This window comes from Calonectris borealis, chromosome 5 (assembly GCF_964195595.1).
Source record: "Calonectris borealis chromosome 5, bCalBor7.hap1.2, whole genome shotgun sequence".
Taxonomy (NCBI): Eukaryota; Metazoa; Chordata; class Aves; order Procellariiformes; family Procellariidae; genus Calonectris; species Calonectris borealis.
This window is the reverse complement of record NC_134316.1, coordinates 29,473,669-29,484,736: the sequence shown is the minus strand read 5'-3', so window position 1 is coordinate 29,484,736 and position 11,068 is coordinate 29,473,669.

The following is an 11,068-nucleotide window of genomic DNA, read 5'->3' as shown; positions in this document are numbered from 1 at the left end:
TGGGTTTTCTCCCCTGTGAGGTCATTCACTAAGTCTCACGTACAGGGATTTACTGTACTGGATTTTTCTTCCAGTTAAAATTATTCATATTATTTGGTTAAGAAAATATTTTAGATCCCATCAGATATGCTTCCAAGGAGAGAGATTAATATTTAAAAAACACTAAACAAGGCTTTCTTATATTGTCTACAGCTGCTATTATTAAAATGCTAGAGGTGCCTCAGGTCAATAGCTTCTGAGTTCAGTGCATATTCCTCTTACTGAGTGAGCCTAGTAAGGGAACACTGAATCCAGTATCTACTTGAAATTACCACTGTCCCCTTTGACTTGTCTGTGCTCCCTAAGCAGATTCAAAGCTACTGCACTCTTGACTGAGAAACATCATTGACATATATCCAAGCAGTTGCTGGCACCAGAGTTTCCTGGGAAGTTCAATTTCCGAATTCAAGTAAAATCTGAGAGTGATTCTGTGCAAATCATTTTTCTGCACCAAGGGCTTTCTTCTGCTGGGATTTCCCATGCAAAAGTATAAGAGTGAATCAGTGGAAAAAATTCAGTAATGGGTGTTATTGTCACTACACCTGATTTGGTATACCTCCATCATAACCTATCTGTCCAAGAGCGCACGGCTTATGACTCCTATATACATATCTGATGGGCAGCCTAAGGAGAACTGGTCAGACGACTATCAGGTTACGCAAAGAAGAAGTAATAGCAAATAGCAGCAAATTGCCAATGCTTCCTCACGGAGTCTTACAGATGCCTCTAACTGAAGGAATGCATTGATCAATTGTTAGTCAAGTCCATCATCTTGGTAATAACTCGAGGCTGCTTCTTGATCCATAAAAGGAGACGACCAATACCTGCCACTGACCTGGAAAGCGCTGCCATTTTTTTATTGCGTGCAGGTCTAGCTACAATTATCCATTTCATTTCAAAGCCAGATTGCTAGAAAATGCTTCTCTTGAACAACACCTTGATGCCTGATTTACTAGATGGACATCTTTTATGCAAATACATTAACCATCTTGATTTACATTTAAAAGAAGGATGGCAGTATCTTGGGCATGTCATTCTTTCATCGCCTCATCTCAGGAGAAGAGCCTGAAGCAAGAAGCATTCCCCTCTGCCACCTAAGATGTTTTGCAGAAATATTAAAGATGCCTGATGCAGGCAAAATTCTGCAGAAGAGAGTCCTCAGTGCACGGCGATCAGAAACACCGCAGGGAAGTGGTGCCTTGCACGTCTGCTGGACCCTCTCCAGCGGGGGATTCCAGTTGGGCTCTTGCCATACTTGAGAGTTCCTGTTCCTCGCCGCTCACGTCCCCTGGGCCCAGCTCTGCCCAGGAGCACACGTTAGCAGCACTTCCCAAGCCAAACCAGGAACAAACAACAATACACAGGTACCTGCAGCTTTAGCATCCACTACATCACGGAGCAAGGGTTAAAACCCCTAACAATAGTTCCACCCAAATTAAGAGCTATAATCTACTCCCTTTATTGTGCAATGTGAACATTAAGATGTCACAGAAATCTGCAGACTGTCAGAGGTTATTTTAAAGGCAGTTTTCTGTTACTCTCACCCTCTATTTGGTTTCTTCTGAGGAAACAGATCTAACCACAACACGATTGTATTCCAGGCGGATCTATAATGGCCGTCCACCAGTGCCAAGCACGTGGCAGCACGCCATTGAAATACCCGCGTACTACAGGATTGTGGTCAGCTTACCGGCTGCTTATCCACAGCAAATCTAATCTTACCCTGAATCACACACTGCAAGATGATAGCCACTCTCTTAAGATGCAGGCAGCATAAGCAGTTTCAGGTAATTAAGTGTGATATTTCTGGGCTTTTCCACACAAAGTTCACCTAGCAGAGAATGTTTATATGGTTATATTTTTTGTGATTCTACCCAGAATCTGGCTGGCTAAGGCTGAGGCAGTTAGTGGTAGCAAAATGAAGGTGGGCAGACAGGATAACCCAAGTGCTGTATTCTGTCCATGTTCCCTGTGATTTCACGAGCCCTCTGTCAAAGCTGTCACATATTATGTTTTTCTCAGACTACAGATTTTCCCTTCTATCTAGAGAGAAACTCATTCAGCAGGCTTTTCAGCTGCTGGGCTTAATGCCTGTAATTTCATTAAAAAATCAAGGAGAGAATCTGCAACACTGGAATGTTTGGCTCTTTTGTGGTTCGGATCATTCAAATCTAGGTTGTGCAGACTGCCTCCTCTGGATATGCTATCAGCCTCCAGCCTCTGCCCCTCTGCAAAATACCTCCCTCCAAGTCTGTTGTCCGAGTCCCTCTGCTGCCATTGTGCCCTGCGTGCCGATGAGTTGCAAATGTACCTCACTTGTACTGACCTATTTATCTCCCTCCATCTATTCTCACTTCTTCATCTGTCTTTTCTGACATCTCTACATGGATGTCCAGGGACAGCTGAAATTGAAAGGATCCTTCTAGTCAAACTGCAAACAATTTTTTTCCCCGTTTTCTTTTCCACTTTGAGTGACCCCTTTCTGCACGTCCTTTTAGACTAGGCTACCAGAGCTGGTGCCAGGATATTACATTGTCATTGTAACTTTGCACTCACTTGTCAATGCTGCTGGGAACACCAGCTGCCAAAATAATTTCCCTCCATCATTGTATCAATTAGGTCATCCCCAGCCTCCTTTCTGCAGGTCCTTCTATTGGTTCTCTTCCTTAACGCATCTCCAGTTGTAAGCATGTCATATTCCTACTCAAAGCAGTCAGGAAGATGAAAAGCTGCTTTGTGTGTACAGTTAGCAGAGAAGAAAACATGTTCATATACTCACACAACCTTCCCCCACCCAAAGCTGTGCATCAATGTCATTAACCAGAACTGTAACCTCTTTGAGGCAAGAACTGCACCGCTACTTTGCGCAGGGGTCAGGGTTCAGCCCTGCTGGATATTTCTGAGAATGACCACTGACATAATGGTGATTGGGCTGATAATGAAGGATAATTGCTCCTGATTTCTTAAGGTTACCATTCACAAGTAATCCATTTAAGAATACCTGTTAGATCTGCTGTGAAGAAGTCTGGCATTTTTTTCAGCTGTTACTTTGCACGAAAAGGCCAACCTTTCATCAAGACAATTAAAACTTGTTAGAAGCCTGTTTCAAGAGGGGTTGTGGGGAAAGTCTCTGGACAAACTAGACCCAGGTGACTTTGGCTCTAGACTGTAGAAGACCGAGGTCTGACCCCAGTGTCAAAGCTGTAACACTAGTTCTCAAATTCCTTTGCAGTCAACCCGACTGCATTCATCCAAGTATAACACAGGATGAACAGGTTTAACCCTGAAAGCATATTTTACTAGTCTCAATTCTAAGAGTTTTCCCCTGTTTGCCGCTAGAACATACTGACAAATACTAAATCCTTTTTTGCGGCTGTGTAGAGCCCCATCCATTACATTTATGGAGAAAAAAAATCCTGTGCTGACTTCTAAGAAAACTGAGGCCAAGCTTGTTTTCTTAGTCTTACATCTATATGACAGAATACTGATCCCTTTCTTTTCCTGGAATACAAGCAGGTTTCATGTTTCCTCTGTGTATAATAAAAGTAGTTACCCTCTGGCCAACTCAGATTGTTGTTTCTGAAAATTGTTTTTCTCTCTGGTTTTATTGGGCAGTGTAATTATTTGAATTGCGAGAGCACTGTCTGAACAAAACCTGGGATATCAAACCTATCAACTCACAGATTTCCTAGACAGTCAGGGGCTGTAACAAAGCTTGCTATCTTTTTCTTTGCATAACAAGGCAATAAAAGTGCAGTCACTAAAAGAACCAGTTTGTGCTTTTGAGACATGCATTTTAAAACCCAGTAACCCAGTTGTTATGAGGAACTTTAATATTTAATGTGCAGATTAAGTGCATATTTAAGAACTTGTGCATGCATGCAACTCATGCAAGCAGCAAAAAATACTTTGCTTGAACACAAGGTCCCTGTCATGTCAGAAGGATGAAGCAGGGAAAACAGCATTCCTTGGTGACCTTATAGATCCTTGCTACATCACAAGGAAAGTTTACATTCATCTCCTAAAATACATTTACATCTCATTCAGACCCCTACAAAGAAAACCGTTGGCAAGAGAATTATGGACACCTTGCTTACCAAGGAGTGACAATGGCAGCACTGTCCCCTGCAGTGTGCAAAACGGAAAACCAGTCTGCTCTAGAAAGGCTGGCAAAGAAAATGAGAGGCAGAGGGAAATCCAGAAAAGTAGCTAGGTCTTGTTTAAAAGCAAGTAATAAATGTATCAATAAAACTGGGGCAATGAAGTCACACCCTGCCACTTCTTACATCACTCTGCAGCAGGGACTGACATGAGATTTGCTTTGCAAGAGCGTCGTGGTAAGATATTCTGATGCATGGGACACACCTGATTTTTTTGAGCTTCTCTGGTTCCCCCTCAGCTGCCCCTATGCAGAACCCCTCTACTTATCAGCAGGCAAAAAAAGGACACCTTGTTCCTACTCTTAGCAGTTACATGTCTAACTAAAACTTTAATCATTACGTTCCAGAATACATCTAACCTGTGCTGGTGCTCTACACTCATGCTCTTAGTTGAGGTCTTGCATAAAACTTCTGAATGGAAAAGACTAAGAACTAAATGCTGCTGTATGTGGCTCGTTTTCTTAAACCACTTAGAAATAATTGGTCTAACATTTCCAAGAATCCCACCCCAGGCTTCAGAGAAAGGCAGATGAATCTTGTACATTGTATTTTTAAATTTAAGAAACATGTTTTGATTGAGATAGCTCTGCTTTTTGATTAAAGTAAAAAAACAAGTGGAGCAGAGCCTCTCAATAATACTGAACTTGTCACTTTACAATGCGTGCAATAATTTAACATTGTGTGCTCAGCACGCATGAAGTAACAAGCATTTCATATTAATGCTGTATTCATAATGGTATGTCTGAACTGCACAAACAATAGATAATTGAGTCAAAAATGAAACAAAATAAACACACTCAGAGTGCAGAGTTTGAATAGAAGGATTAAAAGGGGTCTGAAGTTGGTTGTCATGACCCTCTCTTTGCAAAAATATCGGGTGATAAGCTAGATACACCCCATGAAAGTTATCATCACGCCAGTGGCTTCAAAGAGCTTACACTGGTTCAAACCATCCCACAGCATTCATGTTTTGACACCTTATAATAAATATTTGGACTTTATTGTCCTTCATAACACATGAACACTTAGGGCCAGATTAAAAGTATTAAGGCTCCTAACGCTACTGAAATTTTATTGATTTCAGTGGACCCTTAGACACAAGGGTGGAAATCATGTGTGAACCTAAGCCTTAGCCAGCCACTACTCCATGGCACCTACAATTCCATTTATGATCAAATGGAATATAAGGAAACGTTATATATAATGCAGAATAAGAAGAATAGAAAAGGAACTAAGTTGTGTGGGTTTTGTTTGGGGTTTTGTTTGTTTAATTTTTAAATTAAAAAAAAATCTAGGGTCTCATAATGAAGATGACTTTTGCCAAGGATGTGGGTGGGAGGAAAAGACATTGGATTACATGATGGGATTGTTTAAAGTCAAGACAGAAACTAGGTTAACCACAGGCAACCTTTCAAACAACTATCAGTGATATGGTCTTAGCACCAAGGGCCAGTAATTTTGGATTTAACACCCAAGAAAACAAAAGAGACTGTGAAGGAATATTTGCACATCCCATTTAAGTGTGAGACTTAACTGAAGACATTGAGGTCTCTGTCAAAATTAGTGACATCCTAGAAGCTGCGTTTTCCATTAGCTGCAGGAAAAACCTTTCAGCCGTATTGAATGGCAATAGCTATTATACATGCTTGGATGAGGCAGCTTCATTTCTCATTTATCAAGCTGGTTTCCTCTTTACAAACACCTCTCTATCCAAGTGCTCAGAAAGCTACTTTTAAATACTCTTTTATATTTTCAGACGTGCATGCGAGGTTTGCCATTTTTATCCAAGAGAGTAATTTTAAACTGATGAACCTTTAGCTATGAGGATCTAAAGGTCACTTAGGGAGCACCGCTTTCCACGTAGCTAATTCTCACCATATACTCAACTTCCGTGCAGTTGATTTACTTCTGCACATAACCAATCCGTTCCTTTCCTGTCAGAAAACGTTTTTATTTTACTCCAGTCATTCTCACACCTCACTGGCTGCTGGGGCTAAAAATTATTTTCTTAGATGTATTCAGTCTTTCCTTTCTCTGCTGTTACTACCTCAAGTGGAAAAGGATTCCAGTATCTGGGTAATTTAGCACATTTCCAGGGATTCCTCCAGCCCACCACCGTCTAGTAAAAACACCAAGGAGGGTGGTAATACAAGCACCACAGACCTTCAGAATTTATCACCCCTCTTCCCGATTCACTAGCAATGTTTTTGCCGTTCCTGCTAGTCTTGAGAATCACAGAGAATTTATTGCCTTAGTGCTGTGTTGCGGCTTCAAAGATCTGAAAAGCAACTTCGTGTTTCAGAAAAATGTGTTCCCCTGTTTTCCAAAGCTTGAATGATCTAAGTTCAGGTTTTTCATTACTCGTGTCACTGAAATATAATTCTAACTCCATAAAAGTACCTAGTAATCAAATCCAAGGGAAAAAAAAAAACAGTTTTGAAAGTTCAGATCTATTTCTAACCCCCCATCTTAGTCAGTAGGATTTTTAACTAAACATTTTGACATGTAGTGATTTACATCTAATGTAAACAAAAACCACAAAAAAAAATTAAATAATCAGAATGGTGTTCCAGCATTTTCTTATGATCTAAGGCATATGAGCAAGTATGACTCTTTTGGGATGAAACTTCCCCACGCAACCTGAGCTGTCTCTTGTGGCAGACAGGTACGTACATTGTTCTTCTCTGCCCCAACAGGATCAAAAAGAGGTCCCAGGCTTCTCTACTTCTAAACCTCTTATCAGCTTCAATCCATAACTCGTGTTTGATCTTCATTCTGCAGACTAAAGCTTGCCAAGCACAGAATTGCTCATGCCATTCCCATGTTCTCATCACATTCGTTAACACTTTAAACAAAGAAAAAAATGGGTTTGTTACTGCTGTGTTTTGGAAACAGAATGAGCTCTCGAAGGAAGGAGGAGTTCTCAGGCTTTCACTTCACTCAGCTGCCAGCCGGCCCTCGGAGTCTCTGCTCACGCATACATGGCAATCACCTTCCTTGGTTTCGGAGACCTATTCTAACCCTGCTGCAAATTCTGCTGCTTCTAGTGACATCCAGCGATGGGATGCTCTGTTGGGGAAGCTGGGAATGCTCTTGGTCACAGAGCAGCAGGAGTAACTGACTAAATACCTCAAGACTTGGGAAAATGAGGGTGGATGGGAAGAGAATCAGGTTATCTTCTCCACTCCTGACTGAAGCACATCCTCAAGTTCTAGCCATTAGAAGACCTCTATCCATTCTTCTCCTGTGTCCTTCATGGGCACAGACATCACTTCCAGATGCAAGATCTGTCCTTCTCTCACTACAAGAGTCTAAAGCAACTTGAACCCTGAATCTCAGACTTTTCAGGAAAGCATCCATATCAAATTATTGTGCAAGAGCCTTCAATTTGCCTAACTTGCCATTTTCCACACGCAGGACAGCCTGTGCCAATTAAAATTAAATGAACCCTCAACAGAATATTCTACTAGCTGCTTTTCAGGTCCAGACAGCTTGGCTCCCCTGACACGGTATCAAACCACTCCATACGTACAGAGCACAATTTTGATATGTTGACTGAAGGCAGCAGGGTGCTTTTCGCTCTCTCCCCCCAGCTTAAAAATAAATCCTGTAGAAGATGCAGTGAGTTCAGTGGCCTTCATTTCTATCACTCTTTACATTCAAGTCTCCACAGTGTGATAAAATAACCACTCCTTTTCCCAGTGCTGTATGGGGGCTTGGGCTGAGGGGCAGTTTCTGTTAAGCTCATGTATCCCGTTCTTCCTCCTTTTGCTCAGAGGAGTTCCTGGTAGTATGTAGCTATTTGGAGGTCAAATCAATTACTGTAGTCGAGGATGCTGTTTCTGGACTGGAAGCAAGAGCACTTTCAGTTTAACAAGACTTAATAGAGGTTGTTAAGAGTGTCTGACATTTTTTGACCTTTGCTTTTCTATTTCAGAGTTTGAATAGGTCTGATTTAATTAGACAAAAACAGCGTAAGAATGAATGCAAGTGCGAAGGCTCAGAAGAAAACACGTATAGGAAAAATTACCAGTTCGGTAACTTCAAACTGCAGCCAAACAAATCATTGTTCACACTGATGAGGACAAACAGAGCCAAGGGGAGAACTTTAACTGGTTGGAAATTATGAAGAGATCATGCCAGCACCATAGTTTTGAGTGCATAGACAATGCCCACCACGACTTCACTTTCTCGAATTACGGTTAAGGAAAGTCTAAATGTGGATCCAGACTATGGGTTTTGTTTTCTTTTTTTAAACATAGTCAGCTTTTGGAAATGTCCACACAGAAGCAGAATAGTTTTTTCTCTGCCTGGCCATCTCCTCTCTCTGTGCTGGGGATTGTTTTCCCTCTGAAGGAGGGAGCCTTTCCTCCGAGCGGGAGAAAGGGTAGATAAATTCAAATCATCAGAAATTCCCAAACTAGCAGGAAAGCCTTGGGGTCCCACATGTAATCTCTCTCCAATTTGGCTTGGAGCCTGAAAAACAGACACTAACATCAAGTTACTATGAATTTTCTGAAGCTCTTGATTTGTGTAACTCAGCTAAAAGCCAGCTGGGGGTGAGGGGTTCAGAAAACATGTCCTTTTCTCATTGGGTTCATTGTTCCTTACTGGAGTGTTAAGCGGGTAGTTTATTCCCAAATGTCACGTTTACCTCCCGCTTCGAACTGGTGCACTCTGTCATGACCCTGGCTTTTATTATTTTCACCTGGTCTTCTTCCACACATTATTACTACTTCTATTGTCTCATCTCCTAAAAATAAAGGGACACTGACATGAAAAAATTCCTGCTCTGTGCCTATGGAAATATATATCACGAGGAGAGCCCCTGAAGTTTCATAATGTCAAAGCTTTGATAGGAAAATTATACTGTATCCTAGGTCTGGGTTATTCCAACAAACGTAAACAAACCATTGCAACTTGTAAAGTCAACTGACCAGTAGCCCACATCCCACCATCAAATGGCTTATTTATCTACATTACTGACAATACGTCCTTTATCAGAACAAAGTTCATTTTGTAATATTAAGGTCAATATCTTGGGAAAGAAAAATAAATCATAGAGGACACAGTTGTAGTATTATTTTCAACAGCTTTCTGGAAATCATTACATCATTCAGGCTGTAGGATTGAATTTTCTAACCTAATGACACTCCTGTCTCCCAGACCTGATTTGTAGGTGTGCGATTTACAGCACATGTAAAATACATGCAAAATACATTTCAGCAACCTTGTGCAGGTGGAGACAGATGCACATACAGGTGGATGTACAGGTAAAGCTGGAGCTGATGTAATCAATGGTGGCAGGAATAAAACTCCTCGACATCAGTTAATTTAAAAAGAAAAAAGAAGTAGTTTATGTTTTACAATATTATCTTAAAAGGGAAACAAAAGTATATTTAGACAATGGCTTGGGAAAAGTTTACAAAACAAATAAAGCTAAAAAATATTTATCTCTAAATCAAGATGCATTGGGGCAGGGAAGGGGAAGAATAGGAAGGTAGTCATCTCAAAACCCCAGGAGATAACAGTGATGAACAGAACGATAAAAACTTAGATAAATGTAATTAAAATATTTTCTACAGTACATTAGATTTGGACTTCATTATAGCTGATATTTTGGAGTCCACACTGATGCAATCTAAAACATACTAGAGATATCCAAAGCAATCAGGAGAATTACATTTACAACTAAGAAAACAAGTAGTCTAGCTAACAGCCAGTTTCTGAGGTTACTGCTCTTTTCTTGAGGCCCTCGTGGGCCTCAGGAGAGAGGGTTTTCAGTTCAGGGGGATTTGATGATCTAGCAGGAATACCTAATAGAAATTTTGGCTTAATAGCTTCCACAGCTCTAAGGCATCTTGCAATAGTTTATTTCTGTTTACCGCAAGCTTAGTTATTACCAGATAGGGGTGAACAGAGAATAATCTGAAAAGAGAAGCCAAGCAAACTGCATACTTGGGAAATGAAGGACTTGTACGGTGAAATTAAAATGTGTATTAGAAAGCGTGGGTTTCAGTCAGACGAAGAGGTGGGCTTTTTGGAATGAGTAAATCACAACATGGGATAATGCACAAGGCATAAGACACTACATAAAATATTTGTCTGAGATTCTTCCTCATAGATACCCGGGACAAAAGTCAAGCTGCAAACTTTCAGTGACAGTTGTAATGAGATGTTTACTGCATAGCTGAAGAAAAAAAAAGACTGAGAGATAAATAGAGGAGCTTGGCAACAAATCATGTATGATAGGCTTTTGGCCAATAGCAAAAAATGGGGAGTTTATCTTGAGTGCTCCGGAATGAGTGTAGTTAAACTAAAAGAAAGATTCAGGCACCTTTTGCATGGCTTTGTGCCAAGAATCAAAAATTCCTGCAGCTCTTTTTATGAGGCCATATACAGACCTGATTTATTCCAGCAGGATGACAATTCAGTTTATTGACAGAAAGTGAAATACTGAAAGGGATTTGCATTGATGTCTGCCAGGAACAAAAGTGGGTTTTAGGCAGACTTTTCTTCACCTTTTCTGAAGAAACATCAAGGTTTTGCCGCCAGCAAATTACAGCTCGGGGAGCTGGGACTTTGTTTGGCCCACACGGAAGAAAGTGCACTAAAGCTACTGAAACCAAATATTTGGGTTTTTCCAACAGTCATAGGAAGCCGAGACTCTTTAAAGGAAGTGTGGGTCTCAGATGTATCTTCAATACTATTTGAAAATTCAGAATTGCTCAAGACCAACAATTGCCAAGTATTCCGTTTCATATGCTAAATAATTTATTATTTAACTTACTAAATAATAAATCATTAAATTATATTTATTATTTAATAAATATTATTATGTATTAAAATAAATTATTAAATAATAATTT